Genomic DNA, 27,048 nt, shown 5'->3' with positions numbered 1-27,048 from the left:
CGTAGGAATTTCCCGGGGATTCTTTTTAAGCCCTCACTCACCACCCTGGGTGGTGACATGCTTCATCATTGGGCCCACCGGGAGAAACCGAATGTCTCCCCGGTGTGCTGCAACGCCAGGTTACTGCGGAGCGGGGTTAGTTTGTGACAGAGTGTGAAAAAGGTGGAAAATATTAAAAATACCAACAGCACGTACCACACAAAAACTTTATTCCGTGGTTGGCTGGGTATCAGTTAAAAGGTATGTGATGGGAAATCTACCAACTATTGTGTTGGGTGTTTTCCCCTCAAGGTTTACAATGGGGTCAACATGTTTCTGCCCTTTAAGTGTACATGTGTTACTGGGCATTCGTCAGGACCATGTAAATGTGTACCTCGGCGGTATAGACACGCTAAGGCCTACCCTGACCAGAGGACGTGAAAGTTCCACGGGGTCCGGTTAAAGGAGAGCGCTAGGTGCCAAGCGGGTGTTTGGCGTTGCGGGCGGTGTGCCATCGTCGCCACCACCCCCCTCCCGAGACCCATGAGGTGTGGATCTTTTAACACACAAACCACAGGTTCGCACACTTTAGCTCGAACCCTCTTTTTTGGTTTGTTCTTTTTGCACCCTCTTTTTTGACACATAGTCTGTGTTTTAACTTTCACGTCCTCTGGTCAGGGTAGGCCTTAGCGTGTCTATACCGCCGAGGTACACATTTACATGGTCCTGACGAATGCCCAGTAACACATGTACACTTAAAGGGCAGAAACATGTTGACCCCATTGTAAACCTTGAGGGGAAAACACCCAACACAATAGTTGGTAGATTTCCCATCACATACCTTTTAACTGATACCCAGCCAACCACGGAATAAAGTTTTTGTGTGGTACGTGCTGTTGGTATTTTTAATATTTTCCACCTTTTTCACACTCTGTCACAAACTAACCCCGCTCCGCAGTAACCTGGCGTTGCAGCACACCGGGGAGACATTCGGTTTCTCCCGGTGGGCCCAATGATGAAGCATGTCACCACCCAGGGTGGTGAGTGAGGGCTTAAAAAGAATCCCCGGGAAATTCCTACGAAGGTAGATTCTAACTTTCCTTGTCTCTGTGCTCGACACCTTTACCCTTCAGTGGGCACTCTTTTGTTGTTTATTACTAGTAAAGCTTTGTGGGTCATACAGGCGATTTTCAGATGTATTCTGGCTTCGTAGGGCAGCCAGTTTAGAGCTTTTAGATCAGGAGTGATGTGTGATCTTTTTTTCGAGCCTGTGATAAGTCTGGCTGCAGCATTAATAGAGGCTTTTAATGGTGCTATAGATGATAGGGGTAGACCACAGAGTGCAACACTGCCATATTCCAATCTTGGGAGGACCAAGGCTTGGACTGCAGTTTTGAAATCCTTGGGAGGAAGGTAAGGTATCAATTTACGCAAAGTGTTGATGTGGAAATTAGCTCCCTTCGTTGCATTGCTGATGTGATGTTGCATGTTGAGATTACTGTTGAGGGTGATGCCTAAAGATTTCGCGGAGTCCACAATAGTAGGTTGAACGTTGAGAGCAGTGAGATGATTGAGCCAGGGCTGAATGATGTGGACTTTGGAGGGAGGTGCTATTAGGAGGAATTCTGTTTTTGATGCGTTGAGTTTGAGGTGGTTCTCTGCTAGCCAGGTCTGTGTGTTCCTAAGCGTTATGTTGAGTAATTTGATGTCGTCAACGTTGTTTATTTTGAGGTAGAGTTGGGTGTCATCAGCCTACATGTGGAATTGAACATTTGATGCTTGGAGTAGTGCGGTAAGTGGTTCCATGACCAGATTAAACATAGTAGGGGAGAGGGAGGATCCTTGAGGGACACCCAGAGTAACAGGAACTGGAGAAGACATAGTGTTATTAATTTTGAATTTTTGGGTCCTGTTGTGCAGAAAGGAGGTGAACCAATTGAGAACTGTACCTGAGATACCCATTCTGAGATTCAACAGATCAATTAGATTCTCATGTTTGACCGTGTCGAAAGCTGAGGAGAGATCGAGTAGTATGAGGAGGCAGGAGCCATTCTGATCCAGTACTTGAAGTGCATCATCAATATTGTGGGTCATGGCAGATTCAGTACTGTGGCCTGCTCGGAAGCCTGATTGGTATGGGTTGAGGAGATGAAAGTGCTCGATGTGTTTAGTCAATTGAAGGTGCACACATTTTTCTAGTATTTTGGCTAGGGTAGGGATATTGGTGATAGGGCGATAGTTGTTATGTTCAGAGGGGTTAGCTGTGTGTTTCTTTAAAATGGGCAAGAACTGTCCCACTTTGAGGGAGTACAGGAGTACAGGATGTATCCTTGTTGAAGTGAGCAATTAATGATTTTTGTCCAAAGGGGGAGAAGTAATGGTATAAAGTCCTTTACGGCGTTTGCGGGTAGAGGATCAGATAGGTGATTGGAGGGCTTTAGTGTGCTGAGAATCTTGGCAATATTTTCTTCCGAATACATTTCAAAGGAGGACCATGAAGCATTGTTTTTTAACTCAGTGGGCGTTTTAATGTGTGCGCTAGAGTAGAGATTTAGATCAATAAGGAGGTCATTCTTGATGTTGTCTTTAAGTTAAAGAAGGAAGAGAATTCTTCACATGACGGCAGTGTATTAGAGGAGTTTGAAAGATATTGAGGGGCATCTCTGGATTGAGTTTTTATTAACTCGAACAGTTTTTTTGGTCGGTTTTTTGCTTGATCAAGCTGGAGGCTAAAGAAAGCAGTTTTTGAGCGTTTGATTTTTCTGAAGTAAGTGTTTCTTTTTTTCTTAAGTGTTTTGAGGTGCAAAGCAGAAGGAACAGATCTCCAGTTATGTTCTGCCTGTCTCATCGCTCATCTGTCGTCATTCAGAAATCCGTCATACCATGGTTTAGAGATTTTTGAGGAAACATTCTTTAACTGAAGGGGGGCAGCTGCGTTGATAATAGAGGACATCGAATTGAGGTAGTGATCGGTAAGGACCTGTATATCAACAACGCCAACGGGAGGTAAGAGAAGATTGTGGTTGAGGGAGGGAAGAGAGTTGGGGTTGAGTTTCTTCAGATCTCTCTTCCAGACCTTAGGTCTGGTGGATTGAGAAGGGATGAGCTTCATTTCAGTAATGAAGAAAGTGATAATGAAGTGGTCAGACCAGTCACAGGGTTGGATTGACACGAGTTGGATAGAGTCAGCTTTGGAGATGATAAGTTCTAGGATAGAGCCTTTGTCGTGGGTGGGGCTGTTGCAAATTTGTGTGAGGTCTAGGTCAATGAGGAAGTTTTTGAGACAATTGACTAAAGAGTCGTTGTGGTCGTTCCAATGAAGGTTGAAATCCCCCAGGATAATCTATGTATGTTGACGTCCAGTGTTCGTTGTGATCAGATCCATGAGGTGCTCAGAAAAGGTGAGGTTGTCTCCTGGAGGATGGTAGAGAATATGTAGGGAGCAAACAGGGTTAGTTTCACTGATGATATCAAGACAAAGGTACTCACAGGAGGAGAATAGAGGTGAACTGACTCTATTGACTGCCAGATTGCTACGGTGAATACACGCAAGCCCACCCCCTGTTTTGCCAAACCTGTCTAGCCTAATGATAAGGTAGTTAGGGGGAACTAGAATGTCAATGAGAGGTGAGGAGGAGTCAGATAGCCAAGTTTCGGTGAGTATGATCAAGTCTATTTCATGTGCGATGATGAGGTCTGCAATGTCTGAGGCATGTCTGGGGGCCGATCTGCAGTTCAGAAGAGTGCATTTTAGTCGAGGAGTGAAGAGGGAGGAAGAGGGGTCGGGAGTGAGTGAGACTTTTTTCAGATTATCAGGAACGATACCTCTATCGTTCTGTTTGGAGGACCTGTGGGGATTGAGAGGAATAGTAGGGATGGGAAGATATGTAGGGGCTGCGTGGGCCAGGGGTGCGATATCATATGAGTGTAGGAGAGAGCGTATGTCGTACGCAGAGAGAGTGTTAACGCTGCGATGAGGACGGGTGATAGAGTTACGTGAGGGGATAGATGTCCAGTAAGGAGAGTTCTGTTTGCAAGGAGGAGGGGGATGGGTGAGGGGTTTGTAGGGTGACAAAGTTTTAGGGGGTAAAGTGTTCCTGAGTTGTTTAAAGAATAACTCTTTGAAGGATTGGAGTTCATCTTTGATTTGAAGAAGAGTAGCCATAATCTTATCCAAGGTAAAGATTGGAGCAGAAGGGGTGTTGGTGTTGGAGTGACAAGAGGGTTGGGATTTGGGCTGTGTGAAACGGTTATGAGTGAGATCAGATGAAGGAAAAGGTGGGGAAGGGGGGGTGAAGAATGGAAGGTAGTGCAAATTAAAGGCAGAGGTGTAAGGGAACTGGAAATGGCTAATGAAGGAAGGAAAGGTATGATGGTTGGAGTATTATTGGGAAGAGAGAGGTCACAACTTGGAGTCAGAGGTGGAACGCCTGCTGTGCAGGGTGCGTGCAGGGATTCAGTGGGAGGGGAATGGTTTCTGTTTGGAGCAAGAGAGGGATTGACGCCTGTGCAGGGTTCTTGAGGGGAATCAATGGGAGGGGAATGGTCTCTATTTGGAGCCAGAGGGGGGACGACTACTGTGCAAGGTTCTTGGGGGTTTCAATAGGAGGGGAATGGTCAACGTTAGGAGCCAGAGACGGGACGACTACTGTGTAGGGAGCCTGAGGGAGGACTAAGGTATTGTTATGAGATAGGGGGGCAGTAGGGGGAGGGATGGTGGGGGAGGAGGGACAAGAAGTGAAAGGGGCTGTGGGCATAGTGGGAGGCCTGAGAGATTGTGCAAGAGGTGAATTAGGAGATGAGGTGGAGTAGGTTGGACGCGTGAGAGGGTAAGGGGAGGAGAGTGGGGGTGCTGGAAGGTGGGAAAGAGAGGTTGAGGGAGGAGTGAGGAGCAGCGCTCAAGGATGGCAGGGGGGTAGGGGATGGGAGTGTGGCGAGGAGGGTAGGGGAGGTGGTGGCCGGACTGTTGGGAGATTGGGTCAGTTGGGTAGGTTGGGGGAGGTAGGAGGATTAGACACATAATCTTTTAAATTGGAGAAGATGTTATCAAATAGATTTAGACTGCGGTCAGTGGATTGAATGAGAATAATTCCGTTGTTGTAGATTGTGAAGGTGGCTGTGGCGTGGAAGAACTGTGATGGAGAAGTGTAGTCAGGTGTCACTGGTGTGTGTCTCCGTTTCTTTGGTATATGTAAGGGCACCCTGGACATGACTGGACGGGTAAGTGGTGCGGGCTCATCTGAAACATCACCCATCAAAGGTGGATCATGTGCTGGTGGTGGTCTGCTCACTGGGGACGTGCTGGACCCTGTTTGACACTTGCTCTGGCCCTGCCTTCTGCCCTCTTTATCATGTGTAATGGGGGATGCAACAACAGTGTACTCCTTCCTCTGCTTCACCGGGGTGTGGATGGGAGTAGAGGTATGGGGGGACTCCACCTCTGACACATGTGGTGTACGTTCCTTCACCAATACCAGCTTCAGGGGACGCAGGGGTGATGTATGCCTGTCCTTGGCGGATGTCCTGTGAATGGGAGAAGCCTTGGCCCTGGGAGGTTCCTTGGCCCTAGGAGGTGTCCTGTCTTTGGAATGTGCCTTATCCGTGGGCGGTGCTCTGTCCCTGGGAGCTGCCATGTCCTTTGTAGTGTCCTTGTCCTTGGGAGTGTCCCTGGCCTTGGGAGTTGCCCTGTCCTTTGTAGTGTCCTTGTCCTTGGTAGTGTTTCTGGCCTTGGGAGGTGCCCTGCCCTTTGTAGTGTCCTTGTCCTTGGGAGTGTCCCTGGCCTTGGGAGTTGCCCTGTCCTTTGTAGTGTCCTTGTCCTTGGGAGTGTCCCTGTTCTTGGGAGGTGCCCTTGCCTTGGGAGTACCTTTTGAGGGGGATGCCTGTGTTACATGTGAATTCCTGTCCCCCAACACCCCTTGATGATCCTGTGTGTCAACTCCAGGGTAGCTGATTTCGTGTTCTGTGAAAGATTTCCCTGTCCTAGGGGATGGTGTCTGTTGCCTCCGTGCCCTGCCTTGCTGCCTGTGCCTGCTTCTAGTGCAATACCCAGAAAATGAGGCCTGGTCAGAAATGTCACTCTCCCCTGAGACATCAAGTGGTGTGGATGGGGGAACTGAAGCAGAACCTTGTCCATGCGACTGTTGAATGGCTGCAGACACTGTGTTGAATAATGACTGAACTGTTCTGTGGAGACCAGCAACATCACCATGCATCCCCTCCATGAATGCTACCACCTGCCCCAACTTCCTATCGTGGTCTAGGAATGCATTGATCATGTTGGTCTGCCCTACACATAGCTGTTGCAGCAGATCAACTACCTCAGCACAAAGGGCAGTTTGTGTCACAGGAGCAGGGGCAGCGGTGCCTGCACTGAAGGCCACTCTGCTCTCCCTACTCTGGCGAGCACGAGCAGTACTTGTTGCAGTTGGTGGCAGTGTGGGCCCAGTGTGCTGTGTACCGACTGAAGGTGTAGATTGCCCACTCCCTGTGTCTACCAATAGTGCTGACTCACCACCACTGTCTGAAGATGAGGACGATGGTGTCTCCACATGTGAGTCCTCAGGGACAGTTCGGTCCCCCTCTCCTGGGCTGCTCTCTTTAGTCTCAGTCTGCGTGTGTGTGATCTCTGATCCGGATGTATTGCCACCACTAAGCTCCGTCGTTTGTAGGTCAGTGCCCTCGGCCAAAGCTGAATACCTGTATACCTAAGTGCCACACTCACGTACTGCAAATTACAAAATCAAAACTTCCTTGACTGCTGACCAACATATAGGACCCATCCTGCACACGAAACACCCCTACCAGACATCATCATGTCAAAGAACCGGGGGTGCCTGTGAAATATGTACATCAAACAAACAGGGCAAGTGCATGCTGACCAGCACACATGTGATGCCATGGGACCACAGACCTCAACGGCATGTCCTGGGACCCTGCACAACAATGCAACTGGTATGTCCACCTGGCTGACATGGATGCTAACGCTCACTCCGCTAATGGCACCAACATGCAATTGCAGCACAACATACACACCACGGATGTCACTACTGTGTCTGAGCAACAGTACATGGATGCACTCACAAGTCAGAAACCCATTCAGTCTGCTTACCGCTAGTTTGCTGCTGCTCCCCTCTCAACCGGGCGGACAGGTCAGGATGCGTCACAGCTATGATACGGAGCATTAGAGGGGTCAAGCCAGCCTGATCTGGGCCTGATCTGGGATTGAGCCCCAGTGTCATCTCTGCCACATTCTTGCTGAGCCTGGAGATGTCGTCCCACCGCTTGTGGCAGTGTGTGTTTTGCCTATTGCACACCCCCACTGCCCGTAAATCACATGCTATGGTCCTCCACGCGGCCTTGCGAAGGTGCAGCTTGACCTACCATGATGGGAGACAAGATGGGGCAAGTCAGTGGACAGTTGGCCATTCACACAGATAGGAGCAACACATATCTTTCAGCAGCCATGCACAGTACAACACATGTTAAGGTCACACAGCACACTGCCAAGATTGTAGAAGCCAGGAGTCAGTGACCACCTCATGCACACCAACATGTCCCCCACTGCACTAACCACCTGTCTGGGGTCACCGTAGAGCCATTCATAGTGGCGGAGCACACCGTCCACAAGGACCTCCAGCTCCGCTGCGGTGAAGGGAGTAGACTGGATCTCTCGAACTCTCGGCATGGCAAGGTCCAGGACTGTGGCACAACAGCAGCAGTTGTGGGAGTGCTCATCAGCAGCAGGTAGAGGTGATAGGTGCAGGCAGCAGTTGGTGGATTGCTCAGCAGCAGCAGGTAGAGGTGATGGGTGCAGGCAGCAGTTGGTGGATTGCTCAGCAGCATTAGGTAGAGGTGATGGGTGCAGGCAGCAGTTGGTGGATTGCTCAGCAGCAGCAGGTAGAGGTGATGGGTGCAGGCAGCAGTGGCTGGAAGCAGTGGATGTGTGCTGCTGAAATTCACAAATTTATAGGGCCCTGAGCTGATATCAGTGGCAAACGTCTGCAGCAATTGGTTTTCCCGGGCTGCCTCATTCAAAACGAGCCAATGCCTGGCCCTGCTGTGGCGGTGCACGGCTTACACGTCCTGCGTTACCTGTTTCCATTGGCTACATGTGCAAGGTCCATCACGGTCACACCCCGCCAACCGCATGTGCGTGCTACCGCTACGGTGCATCTTTTGGTATTGCAATGGCGGAGCACGCATTCCACGGGGGCGGGGCAGTCTAACACATACACTTGAATGTGCAAGTGGAAATGGCAGTTGGTATCCCCCTTTCAGTCACATAGCAGCACCCACCGCAGACAGCCGGGTGCGGGCGGTCACCCACCGCTGTGTGCGGGCGGTGGGTGACCGCCCTGTGTATTGATATTACCCTGGCATGGATGGCCATGGCCGGTCACCGTGATTTTTATTTACAGGGTGTGGATTACTGTTAGTGCATATTTACAAATAGGTGTTGGGGGAAGTGTGAGTTGAAGGTCATGTCAGATGACAACACCGTGGGGGCACCACAATTGTGTGATGCACACCTAGTCCAACAGACGTGTGCCAATGCTTGGCATTGTGGGGCAAGATAGTTTGCAGAGTGAATGCCAGGCTCAAGGAAGGGTGAAGTCAGTGGCGGCCCCTCTTCGAGCGGGTGGATGGTGCATTGTCACTGATCTTTGCTGGATAAAGCCTCGGATCCAGCCTCGGACGGCCCCTACGTCTTGGAGCCGGAGCGGAGCCAGATGTGGGCGTAGGTTTTTCTGGGACCACCTCCCTGTCAGTGTCCTCAGGTGTTGGTGGCGGTGGTGTTGGTGCCCTGTCCCGCAGGCCACTTGGGGGAGGGGGAGGTGGTGTTCGTGCCCTGTCCTGCTGGCCACTTGGGGGAGGGGGAGGTGGTGTGGCGTGGGATAACCACTCTCTCCAAAGAGCTATTTGCTGCCCCATCAGGTCAACAATTTGTCCCATCCGGGTGTCCATGGACCCCAACAGCTGGCAGGTATGTAGCGAGTCTTGGTGTGCCCCATCTGCCTGTGCCTGCGACCGCTCGTAGGAGGCTTCCGCTCTGGCAATGGCATCCAGGGTCTCGGTCCCAGGATGGGCTGGGTGTTGTTCCCGACCTCGCCTTGCACCTGCACTCCTGTTTGTGAGCTGTGGCCTCACCTGTGTCCTCCCCCGTCCACTCTCCCTGCTAGCATGAGATGTTGATGGCCCATCTTTGGACGATGGGTCAGGCAGGGTGGCACTGGCAGGAGTGGTGGTGGTGGTGGTGGTGGTGGTAGCTACCCAGCTCACAATGGCAGGTGTTGGTGTTGTTACACTGGCCAAGGTGGTGGAGGCAGGGATGTCCTGGGAGCCTGATGGCCCTGGGATTGTGCTTGGGCCAGCATCGTCCTCTGCACCCGGGGTGTCCATGGAATCTTCACTGGAGAGTCCTGGCTGTGAGGGGGGCGACTGGTGCTGGCGGTTGCTGGTTTTGCCTGTCAAGTTGCGATCACCCGAGGGACAAGAATTTAAGAATCAATGCTGTGGACATGACAGATTTGTTAGTGTTACATTACAAATTTCTAGGGAATCAGGACATGGTTGTTGGTGTCATCATGTTGGTGTGGTAGACAGTACTGGGCATTATGGTGGTGTGGAGTTGGGGAAACAATACTTGGATATGTGTGGTCCGGTCCTGCTATTGGATGGTGCCCCTGTGAAGATAGCTACCTACCTATAAGTTTGAAGGGGGAGATGCACTGGTCAGCAAATGGTGGGCGGAATCCATCTTGTTCTGGGATGGGACATGGGGGCCAGTTGGGAGTTGTAGTTCTGGACCCACCCCCACTCTCCCTGTAGACATGGGGGCCTGTTGGGAGTTGTAGTGCTGGACTCACCCACCCCACCCTCCCTGTGGACATGGGGGCCTGTTGAGGGTTGTAGTGCTGGACTCACACCCACCCACCCCCACCCTCCCTGTACAAATGTGGGCTTGTTGGGAGTTGTAGTGCTGGACACACAACCCCACCCACCCCCACCCTCCCTCTGGACATAGGGGCCTGCTGGGAGTTGTAGTGCTGGACTCTCACCCACCCACCCCCACCCTCCCTGTACACATGGGGGCCTGTTGGGAGTTGTAGTGCTGGACTCTCACCCACCCACCCCCACACTCCCTGTGGACATGGGGGCCTGTTGGGAGTTGTAGTGCTGGACTCTCGACCACCCACCCCCACCCTCCCTGTGGACATGGGGGCCTATTGGGAGTTGTAGTGCAGGACTCTCACCCACCCACCCCCACCCTCCCTGTACACATGGGGGCCTGTTGGGAGTTGTAGTGCTGGACTATCACCCACCCACCCCCACCCTCCCTGTGGACATGGGGGCCTGTTGGGAGTTGTAGTGCTGGACTCTCGCCCACCTACCCCCACCCTCCCTGTGGACATGGGGGCCTGTTGGGAGTTGTAGTGCTAGACTCTCGCCCACCCACCCCCACCCTCCCTGTGGACATGGGGGCCTATTGGGAGTTGTAGTGCAGGACTATCACCCACCCATCCACACCCTCCCTGTACACATGGGGGCCTGTTGGGAGTTGTACTGCTGGACCCAACCCACCCTCCATGTAGACATAGGGGCCTGTTGGGAGTCGTGGTGTTAGCTGCTTTGACAACATGCAAGCCTGGGAACGTAGGAGGCAACATTTGTGGTTGATCATGGTGGGTGCATTTGAGCCCTGGACTTCACATTTGGGTGACTGTGTGGTCCACATGCATGGATTGGAGCCTGGGAGATGTGTCTTGGCAGTTGTGCAAGGCAGACCATGACAGTGTGATAGTGGTCATTGGTTTGTACTTACCAGCCTCAAGTCCCTCTTCTATTCCTTCCAGGCTGTCAGGGTGCAGTATGCCCAGCACCTTCTCTTCCCATTCGGCAAATGTTATAGGCTCCGGGGGAGTGCTGCCACCAGTGTGTTGTGCCCGCAGGTGGTTCTTGGCCCTGGTGCCTTTCACCCTTGCCTTGAGGTCGTGCCACCGCCTCTGGATCTCATATTTGGTGCGTGGCTCAGTCCCTGAAGCATTCACTCTAGTCACTATCCTGTCACGCATGGTGGTTTTAGTTGCCGAGGTGGTCTACTGGACTAGGGTACCAAACAGATGTGGTTCCATACGGATGATTTCATCCACCATGACCTTCAACTCACTCTCTGTGAACTTTGGGTTTTTCTTGGGTGCCATGGTGTGTGATTTACAAGGTGATGGTGGGGTGGGGTGGGGTGTGCAGGGGTGTGGTATGTTGGGATGGTGTTGTGGGGGTTTGTGTGGTGGGTGTGTTGGTGTGCAGGTTGTATGTGTGTTTGTGTGTGTCCGCTGTTTGTGCTATTCTGCCTCTTTCTTCCAGCTGTGCTGTGATGCAAAGGATTGTGGTAATGGGAGGGATTCATTTTATACTCTGTGTGGTGGTTGTGTCCCAATGGTTGTTGCCAGTCAGGTGTTCTGTGGGTGTGGTGACTTGGGTGCTCTTGTTTGTGCTGGGGGGGTGTCATTGGGGCGTGTAGTTGTTGGGGGTGGGTGTTTCAGGTGGGTGTGTGTCCTGTTTTTTGTGTTTTCTATTTACTTCCGTCCACCATTTTTTAATCGGTTTGACGGCAGGGGTGATGTTCGTTTGGTCCTTCCGCAGTCATGCTCCGTTTGTCGGTACTTTTTTCCACGGCGGTCGAGGAAGGTGGTGAGTTCCGTTGGGATGGCGGGGTTATCTAATCGTGTGTCCGGACCCTCTGCAGGTCTGGTGGCGGTTGGGCCTGTTTCCGCGGTCAATGCGTCCGCGGCGAACAGTGTTTCTGTGGTACCGTCCGCTTGCGGCGGTCTTTGATGTGATCCATCCGCCGCGGTCGGTGTGTGATGACAGAAATATCCTAATCGCTACCGCGAATTATCCGCGGTGCCGTCAGGAGTATTTTTGCCGCGACCATGGCGGACGGAACCCATTTCCCTCCACCATCCTAATAGGCCTCTAAGTGAGGAGCATGCAATCTTCTTAAACGATTATTCTCTTTTACACAATTTGCATCTGCACTAACCTTTTTGTCATCAAAATCAATCAAATACAATCCAGATAACGGTCCTACTCGAGACAATGCATCATATGCCATACCCTCTTTAAACACTGTGCTTTCAATATTTACCAAAGCACTGTCTACACTTGAAGCTTGAGATTTTTGAATTGCCACTGCATATGCTAAAGAAAAAGGAAACTGTTTTCTACAAACATACAAGTCTTTAACAAGCAAAAAACGAACAGCACAGCGTCAAATCTGTTTTACCTATTCAGTCTGATTAAATTTATTCTTTAAGAATTCAATTCCATCTCTGTTTGTATAATCAACAAAATCAACAACTTTTCCCATTGCTCCATTTACTAAACCTTTTTCTACACCCAAGCTATGGTGTAAAATTCCTTGACAGTTTTCACATACATATAAAATATTTTCAAAACCAGCAGTCTTAGATATAAACTTTTCCAAAGAATCTAATTCTGATTTTAAATTTTCTGACAGAATAATAGTAAGTCCTTTGTGTTCTATTTTATCAATGGCTCCCATTTTTTTTATTTGCTGTTTTTCCAGCTTCAAAAGTTATTGATTGAATGTAGAACACTCTTGCAGTGTTGGCATTAGGCAAAATATAGACTTTTTTTCTCCAACCTGTTTGTACATTATTTCAAGACCAACATTTTCATTTGGAAACAAGTTTGTAAGTAGCTGACTTTGTAAAGCTTCTTTACCATGTTTTATCAAAACACATTTCTTATATATTGAAGAATGCCTCCATAATGTTCATCACTTGCTTGTCGCATATTCTTAGTAGGTTCTTTATATTTAAAATGAGACTTAGGGGTCGATTAGGATCGCGGACGGACTTGCGTCCGTCCGCGACCCCAGAGCAGGAGGGAACCTCCGCATAGCATGCGGAGTTCCCTCCTGTGCAATTAGGATGTGACCGCCACCCTGGCGGTCACATCCTCTATTTTTATCATTGCGGCGGGTGCGGCTTCAAGCTGCACCCGCGGCAATGTTAAAAATGCACGCATTGCATTTGCATGCAGTAAGAGGCAGGCACCGCACCGTGCCTGCCGCTTTCTGCATGCAAATGCAGGGGGGTACCATAGGTACCCCCCATGTGCACCCCCCACCCCCCCTTCACCTAGGGGGCCCGCAACGGGCCCCCGCAGTGAAGTTCTGTATGCTTTTCCACGGCGGAAAACCCGCCGCGGAAAAGCATAATTTACAGGCCATCCTAATATGGTGGACGGTGTCTGGAAGACACCGTCACCATATTAGAGCTTTTCCGCCGCGGTTGTAAGCCGACCGCGGCGGAAAAGCTGCGGACGGAAACCAGGACCCACCAGCCATCCTAATGTGGCGGTGGGTCTTTGGTCATGCGGAAAAACCGCAATCATAATGACCCCCTAAATGTTGACATTTCCTTTTTTTTAAAAAAACTTTTTATTAACATTTTTTACATAATAAATGCATTCCCACCCACCCCTCCCCCCGACTCTCCGACCAAGATCATGTCATAAAGAAACGACTTATTACATTCATAAATCTGAAATTAATCCATTATAATTCGCATTTCCTGAGCATAGAAAGAGAAAAAGAAATAAACAAACAAAATACATTCATGTATGTCTCTGAATCCACAGCAAGAGCGGTGCCCAGATCTGCATCCCCCTTAATCTTTTTTTAGCTCCTTTGTTCCTATAGATTGCCATTTCCAGACTGCAGGTCGCTAATAGTCTAGCCCTCCATTGTTGGAATACTGGTGGGTTAGGATCTAGCCAGGCGGAGGCGATACTAAGTCGGAATATTGCCATAGCCACAAATATCAATCCCTGTGTGTTTGTATGCTGTTCACCATTCACCATTTGCTCTGTTGAAACTTCTACTCTTGTTTGGCATACTTCAGAAAGAAATTCCGACATATCTTTAATCAGGCCGGAGAGCCTGTTACAAGTGGCAAACATATGAACAATATCAGCCCCATAGAGTGCACAGTGAGGACATGTAGTTCCCTTCCCTGTTCCCCATTTGGCAATTTTCTTAGGTGTGTAATACAGGGAAAAAAATGTTTTATAAAATTGTGCTTGTAGCTTTATCGACATTAACGAGTGTAGGGCTAAATCATAGGTCATGCGGGGGATTGTAATATGAACTCCCAGCAGAGCCTGCCAGACAGTGCATTGTTTATCCATATCATCTGGGGAGGCTAGATTCAATATTTCATAAATTTCCCCGATCCTGGGAGTAATTTTTTTACATAAATGATCAATCAATTGATTATTCTGGAAATTCTCCCGCCCGCCAGTTTTCTTTATTAAGAAATCTCTGACCTGCAGAAACTTAAAGAAGTCCTTATGGCTAATATTATATTCCTCATGTAGGTCTTCAAACATCTTGAGACAGCCTTGTTTATAAAAACAGCCCAGCTGCACCACCCCTACAGAGGCCCATCTGTTCATACAGCTATCGTGAAATATTGGGGGTAGTTCGTTATTGCTGTTCACTGGGGTATAAAATGAAAATCGCCCCAACCCCAAAATCTTACAAACACTACACCACACTTTATAAACCCCTACAATAGTTTTAAAATTGACTTTCTTAAAGTAGCTATCGTTGGTATGTCGCCAAAAACAACCAGCGCAATCTTCTCCTAGTATAAGTTCTTGAGGGGACGGGATCTCTAGGTTAATACCATCATGTGAAATCAGTTTAACGCAATATTTCAGGACAGTGACCCAATAATACAGTTTAAAGTTAGGTAGAGATAAACCTCCTCTTTCCTTTGGAAGTACCAACCGTTTAAGGGCCCTTCGGGGTTTTTTATATCCCCAAATAAAGTTTGAAAGCATAGATTCAATAATACTAAAAATTTTGGGGGAGAACTCAAGGTAAATGGTCCTAAAGAAATATAAAAATCGGGGCAAAAAAAGCATCTTAATCAGATTACAGCGGCCCCCTATGCTCAAATGTAGATTATCCAGTCGGGCCAACTCCTTCTTAGTTCGAGAGATCAATGGGTTTAGGTTGATATCCAAAATATTTTGAATTTTTGCACTTATTGTAACGCCTAGGTATACGGCCTCCTCCGTCACTCTTGAATCTCCCATCACAATCTTATTGTTGAGTACAATCTGGGTTTTGTTGGAGTTCAATTTATATCCAGATACTAATCCGAATAGGTGTGCCTCTTCTTCTATCACTGGCATGGCTAGATTAGGGTCTCTAGTGACAAGCGCGATATCATCGGCGTATGCCAACATTTTAGTGTTATAACTACGAATTTGAATCGGTGGTATAGATACACAATTGTCCAACCACCGAATAAAAGGATCGATATAAATCGCGAACAACAGAGGTGAGCATGGGCAACCCTGTCTGGTTCCTCTCATGATCGCAAAGTTCTCTGACAGGAGCCCATTAACCAATACTCTAGCACTCGGCTTATTATATAGCCCTTGGGTAGCCATAATGAATTTGTTATTAATTCCACAATGAGACATTGCTGCCCATAAAAATCTCCAGGAGACCCTATCAAACGCTTTCTCCGCGTTAATGAGGATAAGCGCCATAGGGTCTCCTGTTGACTCCGTATAATCAAATAGCGACATCACCCGTTGAACGTGGTCAGTTGTTGACCGTCCTGGTATAAACCCATGTTGATATTTTGAGACTATTTTATTAATTATTGGTGCCAATCTAGCTGCTAGAAGTTTCGAGTAAATTTTTGAATCCCCATTAATCAAGGTAAATGGGCGATATGAACCTAAATCGAGTGGATTTTTGTTTTTTTTTCAGGAAGACCACAATTTTAGCTTCAGACCATGAGGTGGGGGGGTCCCTCCCTGAAATATATGAGCAAATAAGACCATCATTATTGTTTTTAATTGATCAGCAAATTTCAAATAGAACTCTGATGGAATCCCGTCCAGTCCTGCCGCTTTCCTATTATTTAGCGCATTTAAAGAGAGCAGGATCTCATCCCAGTTAGGTAACTCATCCAGCATTTCCTAATCTTTCTTCTCGAGACTAGGCCCTGGATTTACATCTAAATATAAATCTGGGTCCCCAAGCCCCACTATGGGTTCTGTATAGAGTTCTTGATAGAATCTCTGAAACGCGGCCCTTACTTTGGCTGGTTCAGCTTTTAAGCCTAGTCTGGGGTCCTGAATTTCTTTAATAGTGCTTGCTGATGCTACTTCTCTAGTACGTACCGTCAGCTGATGCCCAACCAGTTCGCTCAGCTCGTACACTTTCTCCTTATTAACTAATGCTTTGATGATGGCCTTTTCTACTATTATTTCTGTGATAAGATTTCTCGTGATGGCTACCTGAGCCAATGCATTATCCAGCACTTGGCCCTGTTGGGCTGCAGCGATCAGATCCTCCTCGGCTTTACCCAGGTTATGATGTAGTACAGCTAGGCGAAGTTTCCCTTCCTTATTAGACCTAAGCGAGAATTGCAGTGTCTCGCCTCTTATGCCCGCTTTTAGAGCATCCCATTCTATTGCTACGGGAGCACTTCCAAGATTATCTGCTAGAAAACCCGGGATCCACCCCCTCATGTGTTGACAGTAATTTTCATTCTTTAACAGAGCCCGTTCAAACGTCTAGGTAGTAATTGGACGTTTATTCAAAGTATAAGATAGGTTCAAAATTAGAGGATTATGGTCCGACAATAGGCGCGTAAGTTTATCTACCGTACATGCAGCTTTCAATGAATTTGACATAAACATGTAATCTAATCTTGCATATCGCGTGAAGCCAGGATCTCCACTATGATTATGTTACCACCCATCTATTAGGCCATGTACCATACACAATCCTTTAAGCGCCCGAAAAACTCTACGTTTCCTACCGTGATATTTAAATTCCAGCCCCATTGTTCAGTCACCGGGGAGATGTAAATTAAGATCCCGCAAACTATGAGAGGTAGGGGCCAATGAGTTAGCTCATTAGAAACATATGTAAGCGTCTCGGGTTCATCACAGACACTCCCATAAATGGTGCAGATTGTCATTTTATTCAGTCCATTATTATACTTGCATTCGGCGATTCCCCATCTACCAAATTTATCAGAAAGTACTCTGTCAAATTGGAGCCCCCCACCTTTTGCTAAAATTGCCACCCCCTTAGTTCAGACTCCCTGTGTCGAGGCGGTGATAAGGTTATACCCCAATGATTTCAATAAGAAATGCTGAGAACCTTCAATATGAGTCTCTTGTAAACAAACGATATTAGCTTCCATTAATTGCAGCCCCGCTGCTACCTTCTGACTTTTTTTAGTATCATTGAGGCCACATATATTTAGTGAAGCAATTTTCAACTTAGCCATAATGTCATAAATGTTATTGTCATTTGCCTTGCATCATATCCATATCCTATTTTCATGGTCATTACAGAATTATCTGGCACCACAGTAACAAAGTCTTTTCTATCCTTCATGTGCTTGGAATTTCTTGGTCCTATACTCCCCCCACTACTCCCTCATCCCACCGCTGATTCCCCACCACACCACCCCATACCATCTTATGAGGCATCCTAGGTCCCGGGTCCTAGTTGTGGGCGTCCGAATGGTCAGACTGCCACAGCGGACCGCGTGGCCTGGGCAGGTTTATGGAATATAGTGTTTCCCAGAGTCTTTATACTTGTTCAAATAACATTACAAAATTTGCTTTATAAGTTTATATTCTTCTCCACCCCACTCTACCCTTCTAGTGATTCCCCATACTTCCAAACCTTAACTTTTCTAAGGCTGTTTAGGACAGCTAAGTTCAATGACCATCTCCTTCTATAGTTCCTTTAAGTGTTTTTTTTTTTATTATTTCCCTGAGTTTCGTGTCCCAGTTTCTGAAATTTCTCTTAAGTAGTCCTCGGCCTGTACTTCGCTAGTAAAGCTTCTTGTTGAGCCCTTGAATATAATTTTCAGCCGTGCCGGGTTTTGTAGAAAAACTGTAGCTCCAATTTTTTCAAAAGGCGTTAAAAGTTGGCGCATTTTCCACCTTCGCTCTACGGTGGTGTGGGCGAAATCTGGTCTTACAAAAAACTTAAACCCTTTGTATTCCCTTTGGCTTTTAGGTCTGACAAGATCATAAATTGCTTCACGAAGAAGGAAGTTCCCAAAATGAACCAGCATGGCCCTGGGATATTGGCGTGGCTTATGAGCGTGTTTTGGTAGCGTCAAAGGAAAGCGATGGGCACGCTGTGTCTCTCTGTCCATATCCCAGGCCTCCAATTCCGGGAACGCTGTTTTGAGTATATTAATCATTGTCCCTCTAGGGTCCTTCAAAATTTTCTGGGATACCAAGAAACCTTAAATTATTCCTTCTGGATCTGTTCTTGTGATCTTCGACTTTTGCCTTGTGGTCTTTTATCATTCCATCATGCTCCTTTTCTGTTTTTTGTAGTTTGGCAACGTCAGTTTCCAAATTTTCCGTGCAAGTTTCTGCGGCGGCCATTCTCTCTGAGATCTCAGTACATATGTTACCGACTTTTTTAACCGCACCTTGTAATTTTTCAATGGCAGCCCGGTTCCTTTGGCTATCTTTTTTGACATCCATATGGAAATTCTTTATTGAGCTCAACACCTCACTCAATGAGGGCTCTGCTGTTATTTCACGGAGCAGACGCGGGCACTGAATGTTGCCAGAACCTTGCAGTCAGGCGTCCCGGGACGAGTTTTACCGCTCCCGCATGTCAGGTATGCGAGAACCCACTAGGTAGGGCTCACGGAGTCTTCATTGCGTAGCTGGGCTTGTTCATACTATTTCATAATTTGCTGTTGGCTTGACCGTAACAATAGATATCGCTTTTACAGAAGCGATAGGCTAACAAACTCGTGCAGACATTTATGATTGTAGAGGATATGTACAGTTGACTGGCAATACTTGGTCGTATTTCAGGTGGCGGTTATTCTAATTTGACATATGATTTCATTTTACAGGTCACATTTCAGACCAACACACGTGAGTGAATACCAGGCAGTTATATCTTACACGTGGTGTTGGTGATGGTAGCGATTAGCTGTATAATTGACTGATATTTGGTCTTAGGTGGTGCATATTTTAATATGGCATTTGGCTTCATTTTTCAGGTCACAGTTAAAAAAATAAATACACGTGAGTGACTATCAGACAGTTATATCTCACATGTGGTGTTGGTGATGGTAGAGATTAGCTGTATAGACTCCGGCTAGATATTCCTGTTGGTTTTTTGCACCCTGTCCCACAGATGGCTGATTGGTTGGTCCAACTTGTATAGTGTAATTCAGTTGACAATCTAAATATGTAAGTATACCAGTATAGGTTTATTGGTACTTGTATTGACTATTAACTAAATCTAGGTGATTGTTTGTTTACTTATGGTTTGTCTAGTGTTGTATAGCTCATTATTGTCCTTCTAGTGTGAGCACACTGTACAGCCTTTTCTTTGTGTCACAGGTTTTGGATTTTTAGCACTGACATTGAGTATTGTTGTTTTTATATATTAGATGTTATTGTGCAACTATTTGTCCTGAAGATGGTCCCAAGGATCCATGCGACCACCAGGGACCGAAACGTCGACATATGAACACTGTTTTTGCTCAAATCATTTAATTTGGTTTTGTAGACCTATTGAGTTTGTGCAATGACCATTTGAACATGGCTATTTGTAAAACCCATGTATAATGCGAAAGGTGTTCTTTGTCCTACCACTCAACATTGTTTGAAATGATTGGTAGTTTTTGTTGCCAAAAAAATTAAAAATTAATTGACAAAAAATCTATGTATTATTAAAAAACATGATCTTTTTTGATAAACTGTTGTTATCATTTAAGCTCCTATGATTGTCACAAACTAAGTGTTCATGGATATGACACTAACAAATACCAAAATTGTTGTATAAATGATTCCTTTAGGGACATTTTTTGCTATTGTTATTGACAATACCCAGTCCCTAGGGGATTATTGGGTAGCTCTATTGTTATTGAAGTTATTCCGGGGCCGCCTCTGTTTCCCGTTGTTTTTTGACTTCCCTCTTTTATCTCATCCAAGCTGTGGTTTTGACGTGGTATTTCTCCAAATGATTTTGAAATCTGTCTTCTTCGTGCGAGATTCTTTCTTGCTTTGGCGTGATCCGTATTAGTGCCTGGATCTGTTGTCTCTTCGTTAGGAGGATTACATTCTCTTTCACGTCTTGTCCTCTTTTTTCCCCGTTTTTTCCTGGAATTTGTTTCACTGGGTTTTCTCGATTCGTGAGAGCCAGAGACCTCCGAGGATAAAGTCCCCATTTGTAGGCCTGGGCTTGCTTTGCTTGTGTCACTTAATTTGCTTGACTCACTTGAGATGGACATCCCTGTTTCATAGATGTCCGAATCAGAATCTTCCTCGAAGAATGATTTATTTCCTAGATGTAGATCTCTCCCCCGTGGAAGAGTTTGCATACTAAGAGAACAAGAGGGATGTTCGATATTCAAAACGCCCATCGGGTACATCTTGCTTTGGTCCGATTGCTCCCTTTGGTTAGGTTTCACTGGTTTTACCCCTGTGGGAGCCCTGGTCCCTTCCATGCCCACACTAGGATCTGCGATTTGGTTTCGTAGGTCTGGATCTAAAGTGTTATTTTCCTCTACATCGAGGTTCTCTAGGGGCGCACCTTGGACATCCACACAAGTTCCGCTCAGATCGCTTGAATGTTTGATCTGTGATTTTTCATTTTTTGAAGCATTGGTCAGACCATCCTTGGGTAGGGGGCTAAAGATATTAGAGATTCTGGGCCGAGAAGTAGCCTGGGAGCCTGTGGTTTTTGCGGTGGCCTTTAGATTTTTTATTGTTTCAAGCCTCTGTGCTTTCTTGGCCATTAACTCCAATTTTGCGCTATCCTCTATATCTCTCCCCTTCTCATTCTCATTCTCACGCTCTTTCTCTTTCGCTTTCCATTTTGCTTTTTCTTTCTCCTTCTCTAGTTTTTTTTCCACATTTTTATTTCTCCCACTCTCATGAGGTTCTAGCCTTTCCAAATCCTTTTCCTTTTCTTTTGCTTTGGATCCTCTTGTTTCAGGGCCTCTCTGTCTATCATTAGTTATTTGCGAAGCATATACCGTTTCCATTTCAGCGTTTTGTGGGGGTTGATTGTTTCCAGAATCTGTAAGTTTCTCAAGTACTCTAGACCCTCTAGGGTTCGTGTCTGGACCTCACTTGTGCTCTGCAAAGCCGTTGCTTCCTCTTCCCCCTTATCTCCGGTAAGTGCTGCATTATTCTTCACAGTTATTTGTGCCTCCGCTGCCGTTCCGACATCTCCTGCAGCAGCATCTCTTTTCTCCCTTCTCTCCATATCCTGTGTTTCAGAGACGAAGCCTCTTTCTTTACCGGTACTGTGCCAGCAATTGCCACATATTTTGAGGTTGTTTGGTAGTTTGCTACCCTCTCTGCCCCTTTTGGTACACCAATAGATCAGCTTTCTGGGCACTTTTGGCGCTGCTTTAATGGTTTTCCAGGCTCCTCCTTTAAATGTACTATATTGCTTGCTCAGGGCGCCTGCAATATGCCAATCTCTATTGGCTCACTGGTTAGAGGAGGCAGACCTGGAAGCAGAGGTCAGCCCGGGACCAGGGTTCAATTCCCGGCTCGGCGGGGTCTTGAGTCCTAAAATGTCCATGGACTCGACAATTCTCGCTCCGGTGCCTACTCGATTCATGGGTTCACACTCTGCGACTCTGGGCAATAGCTTGCTTAATCTCCACAACGGCCCCTCGCGGGGGTATGCCTGGCTTTCACCTTGCGGATACCCTGCCGGGTTATCTCGCAGGGGAATACCAGGACGGGTTCCCTAAGCAAGCGCTTAGAAACCAGTGGTGATTTGCGCTATATAAATACATGTACATTTACATTTACATTGAAAACATGAATTTTCACTAATATTGTAATACTGTCTTTACTTGCTGTTTCAAATAGTTTTTTAGTTTCTCCAAGACAATCTCGAGGCTTTTCTTGCCACGTTGGCTTTTTGGATTGCCTTTTAAATTGCATTAACCCCCTTTTTGTTGCCCCCTTTTACTCTGCTTCTTTTCCGTTTGCCCCTCTCTCCTTGCGTGCATAGGCGTAGGCTCTCACGTTTCCACGGCAACGAGATACACGGGATACGCGCTGAGATTTACGGCGCCTGTCCTCGTGTTAGCAGATGACGCCAAGCAGTAGTGACAGTGTTCAAGTCGGGCAAGTCGGTCGAGTCAGGCGCCAAGAAACACCAGGTGAGATGAAGGGTGAATGAGGGCTGATGCATGAGCGATCCGAGCGGGCAGGCAGGTCAGGCAGAGAAGGTCGAAGAAAGTCAGGGAAAATAGAAAATTCGGCAGCAAGACAGAAGCGTAGACACTTCTCTTAGCGTTTTTTAGCCTCTGTTACCCTCTATTCTCCATTTCTCCATTTCTCCCCTCGCTGACGAGATCAAAACACCAGCTCTACTCCAGCTTAAGGGCAGTGCACTTTTTCCATAAATCAAACACAGTCCGGCCTTGGGGGTGATTAAGCTAAACACAAGCTGAGTTTTTAGAGTCTTAGAAACCCACCAATCATCTGAAAGTCAGAGTTAGAGAGAGAGCATAGAAAGTATATATGTATATATATATGTATATACACGGGAGGTTTTGCACAGATAATTCACGGTTTTCTCAGCCAGGACCATCCGCTTTCTTTCCTTTATTTGGGACACAGGCACAGAGTCACAGCTACGAGCGCCAAGAACGAAGAAAAAGGCATCTCGGTCCCAAACACTTACTGAAGGTCCAGGCAAATTCCAGGCTCCGAGCTCCGAGCTCCAGTATCAGGTGTTGGGATACAGGTATTTAGGCGGTCGCAAAGATTGTAGCAAAGATTGTAGCCTGTCGCGGGTTTCTTTTTTCAGTGTCTCTCCTTAGAAGGCTCAACCTTCATGCCTTTCATAACATCTGGCTTTTTCTGGGGCAAGGAGTACGGTGTTTCGATGCTTGGTGCCCTTTAAGGATAAGCAGGATAAGCATTCAACGCTGATCTGCCAGTAATTAACTCGTGATAAGGGTGAAGGAGAAGGGTGAAGGAGAAGGTGAAGGTTATCATCATAGCATCATCGCTTGCTCTCCCCGTCTGCACCAAGGAAGGTTTGAGGTATTTTGACGAGCCTGCCCAAGCTCACAGAGCGCTGCTGCCGCGACCACTCACTCCGGCGCCATATTACCTCCCAGATAGATGTTGACATTTCCAATACTTCCCAAAGATTTCCTATTGTCTTCATGCACAAGTGTTTTAAACTATGGTTGCCCCTTTTACAGGAGTAAGTTGTAGTAGATCGACGAAAACAATTACATGTTTTCCTCCAAATAAAACATTATAATCTGTTTTTAAAATTTGCTGCATTCTTAAATGTACAAAGGCAAGCAATAGGTTAGAGACCATGCGAACCTCATCAATGATGAGAGGTAGCATGATTAATCGATGTAATGTACTCTCTTTAATGTTATTTGCTGCTAACCCAGTTGGAGCCGTAACAACACAAGATAAATGTGAGTCAGTGTTTTTCTGTAGATAACTGGTCAAAACTTTAATTAAGAAACGTTTTCCTGCGCCAGCTTGACCACTGATATACATTTAAATAGGTTTAAATGATGTGCAGTTGCATTTTTTTTCATGAAGCTAACCATTGTCAGTCTGCTGTGTAACTTGCTAAAATATTTCTTTCTGTTCAATATTTAGGTGTTCTTCCAAATTTCCAAACTCCATAATATCCTGTCGGGCTTGTTGCATTGCCATTTCTACTTCACTCATGGCTATTGCTGCTTCATTTTGAAGAATTGGTTATCCTAGTGGATCTTGACTCAGTGGAGCAGAACTTTGACCATCTTGAGAACTGTCTCTAGCAATATCTGATGCAATAGTACTTTCTAGTTCAATCTCTTCATTCAACATTTGTAGATAACTTGAAAAAACTGTACATTCAATGCTATCTCTACATGCATTAAAAGAATCGTCATACCCTCAAAATCTCCAAGTAATTCCATTTCACAACGCCAAGGCTTGAAGAGTTGCAGAAGTGCTAAATAGAGGGGGCGTGGCTTAGCGCCCTGAGGAGATGGCGGTGCTTGTGTGAGTGCTCCGTCGCGGCTGAGGCATACTAGCGGACCGCGTTGGTTTCCTCTCATACGGATGGAAGATTTCGGCATCGGAAGGTCTCCAGAGGATGTTGTGACCTTTTGCAGGAGCCTTTCTGGCCGCTTGCTGTCTTTTTCGAGCGACGCTCTCCAGATCGCGGCTTCATGACGGCCGCGGCCGCCATTTTGTGCAGCTACTCCGTGTGACGATCCTCACAGGTGAAACATCGTCGGTCTCATCAACCCCTCAGAATGCCTGATGCCTTCTTCTTTCCTCATGGTGGGCCACTATACCATTGCTAAATGACTTTCTTGTCCCGCATAGCCTTCCACTTATGTTTTAATGCTGCCTTTTTTCCTTTTTCATATGAGCGTCCATTTTGTGACTTTAACACCTTCTGGTCACATTATGCTTACGCAGTTTCACCTAGATGCCTCCTTTGCTTCGTCTAAGCACTAAAGACTGATTGCGGCATCACTACATCCTTTTTTGGTTGCTCCCTTGCATGGAAGCTGGTTTCTTCGTGCTTATTTACAGCATAATATGTCATTTGCGGTTTCTAGGTCTTGCCTGTCAGAGGTTCGCACCTTTTTGCTGCTTTTTTCTTCCTCAGTCCTCAGCAGCCTTTGCTTCTGATTATTGATTTTGCTATTTTTGCTCTACATGTGATACCTGGATCTACTTCTTCACTGCTGTGATATTTATTTATTTTTCCAATGCTGACTACTCATTCTGGAAGATAAGGGGCCTTTTTCTTTCCTTCTGCATGTCGCCTAGTCGTGCTCTTGGTAAAGATTGATCACCCTATGGGCAGACTTATAATAAGTTGTGCTAGCAAGACCTTGAACCGCACTTTCATCAAAAACTCAAAGGTTTTTTCAGCACTGGCCCAGTTGGAAGCTTCACAAGAACTTCCTGTTCATATGTCGAAGCCGGCCATGGAGCCCCTTACTCAGCCCAACGGGAAGACTACAGTTAAACGACTGAAAAAGGACCCCCTCACCATCCACTTCCGCTCCATCTGCGTCTCTTGATTTATTATTGGAGGAAATAAGGGCACTCCGCCCTTTTATGGAAGAGACTAATGCTAAATTGCAGGTTCTAACTGACAACTGGACACAAATGGAAGCAAGAGTCACGTCAGTGGAGCACAGTGTTTCCTCTCTTCAGGAGTCCTCTGCTAAGACTTCACATATGCACTCCCAGATCTCTTCTCTTCAAAAGCAGGTTGAGGAACTTGAGAACAGAAATCGACGCAATAATCTGCACATCTACGGCCTGGCGGAGGGCTGTGAGGGGAGTGACCCCATTACTTTCTTTAAGTCCTTTCTTCCTAAACTTCTACATCTTCCAGAGGACACTGAGCTCAACATTCAAAGAGCTCACAGGCTTGGTCGAGTTCCCTCGTCTACTTCTGCCTCGACGAAACCCAGAGGTGTGATCATGTATTTCTTGCAATATACTGAACTTTTAAAGGTCCTCTCAGCAGCTAAAGCCTCTCCACGTCTTACATGGTCTGGATCCTCCTTGTTTTTTGCGCAGGATTATGCTAGAGCCACGGCCAGTCGTCGCAAAGCCTTTCTGGACATGAGACCTGAACTTCGATCCATTGGTGCTAGATATGGGCTTTTTCATCCCTGTCTTTTTAGGGTTACATATAACAATAAGACGACGACCTACGAAGACCCTGTGTGACTCCAGAGCTTTCTGAATTCCTGTCACGGAGCCAACATGGATACTTCTGGTCCCTCTTCTTCATTCCCTCCTTGATTCTTCTGACTAATGTTGGCTTTTCCTTTTTGAAGTCTTGTGCTTTACGCATGGGTTTACCATTGTTATCATAGTTTCACATGCATTGTGTTACAGTTTCCTTTTTTCCATGTTGATCCTGTTGTTCATAATGTTCATTGTTTACTCTCCCCTCTACTTGTTGCTTTTGATGATTTGACCTTCTCTTGGTTTTTTGATTCTCTTCCTGTCTTTTCTCCTAAAGCTTTCCTCTTGTTTCCACAGATCATACACCATGTTCCGTGTTTCCCCAGCCGGGCGGTTCGCAAGCCCTGACCGTCTTATCTCATCTAGTTGGTTCTACCCCCCTCTTCATACGTTTGGCTTCCTTCCCTGCTTTTGATCCCTCATCTCCCCTACCTGTAAGTACGTTTCCTTTCCTTATTGAAATGTTAACTTCTGTTTCTGTCCTTTCTAATTGTTCTCTTCTTAAAGGTGTCACTTTTTCTTTTCCATTTTTAATTTCTCTCTGTTCATCTATTTCCTATTTCACCATCTTCTCTGCCTCTCCTTCATTCATCTTTACGTGTTTTTCTTTGCTTTGAGGTTTTCTCTCATTGTAGTTGCTTTCCTTTTTTCATCTCTTTTTAATGTCAGTGCGTATTGTTTCATGGAACGGTAAAGGTCTTAACTCTCCCATTAAGAGACAACAAATTCTTTCTCACCTTGCTAAATTGAATGTGGATTTCGCCTTCTTGCAAGAGAGTCATTTATCTGAAGCGGAATCTATTAAGCTTAAAAGAGGTTGGGTGGGAGAGGAGTGTTTTGCTCCCGGAGATGGTAAGCGAAATGGTGTCATTATTCTTATCCGTAAATCTCTTGCTTACTCCATCTTGGATACTGAGTCAGATTCTGATGGTAGATGATCATATGTCAAGCTTTCCTTGAGGGGTGTTCCACTCTCCCTTCTCAATGTTTATGCCCCCACAGGTAGTCATCCTACTTTTTGGCACGAGATGGCTACTCGCATCCCCAGTTTCGTGGATGATAATTTCATAATGGCGGGGGACTGTAATCAGCCTCTTGATCTATTTTTTGACCGAAACTCCAAAACCTCCTTCATTCCAAACAAGCCTCATAAACTCTTTACTCACGCAGTCTCACAGCATAAACTCATTGATGCTTGGCGCATATGCAACCCAACGGCCAAAGAGTTTA

Source organism: Lissotriton vulgaris, chromosome 9, assembly GCF_964263255.1.
Source record: "Lissotriton vulgaris chromosome 9, aLisVul1.2, whole genome shotgun sequence".
NCBI classification, from domain to species: Eukaryota; Metazoa; Chordata; class Amphibia; order Caudata; family Salamandridae; genus Lissotriton; species Lissotriton vulgaris.
Note: the sequence above shows the minus strand (reverse complement) of the source record.